Source organism: Rhinopithecus bieti, unplaced genomic scaffold, assembly GCF_001698545.2.
Source record: "Rhinopithecus bieti isolate Rb0 unplaced genomic scaffold, ASM169854v2 scaffold_26910, whole genome shotgun sequence".
Taxonomy (NCBI): Eukaryota; Metazoa; Chordata; class Mammalia; order Primates; family Cercopithecidae; genus Rhinopithecus; species Rhinopithecus bieti.
In genome coordinates, this window is record NW_016852836.1 from 1 (window position 1) to 1,057 (window position 1,057).

General features: G+C 42.6%; 1 pseudogene; it reads left to right on the forward strand.

The window, feature by feature from the left end:
* The first annotated feature begins 535 nt into the window (after positions 1–535).
* On the forward strand, positions 536–1,053 carry LOC108525248 (60S ribosomal protein L6 pseudogene; annotated as a pseudogene).
* Positions 1,054–1,057: the final 4 nt, after the last annotated feature.

Below are 1,057 nucleotides of genomic sequence, written 5' to 3' on the forward strand. Positions count from 1 at the left end.
TACGGTGGTGCATGCCTGTAATCCCAACTACTCAGGAGGCTGAAGCACAAGAATCACTTGAACCTGGGAGGTGGAGGTTGCAGAAAGCTGAGATCTAGCCACTGCACTCCAGCCTGGGTGACAGAGTGAGACTCTGTCTCAAAAAAAAAAAAAAAAAAAAAAAAAGAGAAGAAAAAAAAAAAGCCTAGCTAAGATCATATCTCCTCTGTATTTCTCAATTACTTCCTCACTTATTTAGTATTTATACTATTGTACTATATTTTTAGTTATTTATGTCCATGCATTTGTCTTTTGTAACTTAGATGATTAATAACTTAAGTTCTGAAACTTAAAATAGAAGCCCAAGAGCCATAAAACCAAGGCTAAATGACCACCCAACCTGAATTCTTAGTGGCATTATGATTTCAAATATTCTCTAGTACTGTCCCTGGAAATTGTTGAAATATTTCAAGAATCCCAATGTTATTGAACTTTTGTCTGCTTCTCAGAATATCTCGTGTGTGGAAGTGACACAAAAGTTTTATGTCTCGCTCTCTTTCCCATCTTGCAAGATGGCGGGTGAAAAAGTTGAGAAGCCAGATACTAAAGAGAAGAAACCCGAAGCCAAGAAGGCTGATGCTGGTGGCAAGGTGAAAAGGGTAACCTCAAGGCTAAGAAGCCCAAGAAGCGAAAGCCCCATTGCAGCCGCAACCCTGTCCTTGTCAGAGGAATTGGCAGGTATTCCCGATCTGCCACGTATTCCAGAAAGGCCATGTACAAGAGGAAGTACTCAGCCGCTAAATCCAAGGTTGAAAAGAAAAGAAGGAGACGGTTCTTGCAACTCTTACAAAACCAGTTGGTGGTGACAAGAACGGCGGTACCTGGGTGGTTAAACTTTGCAAAATGCCTAGATATTATCCTACTGAAGATGTTCCTCGAAAGCTGTTGAGCCACGGCAAAAAACCCTTCAGTCAGCACATGAGAAAACTGCGAACCAGCATTACTCCCGGGACCATTCTGATCATCCTCACTGGACGCCACGGGGGCAAGAGGGTGGTTTTCCTGAAGCAGTTGGCTA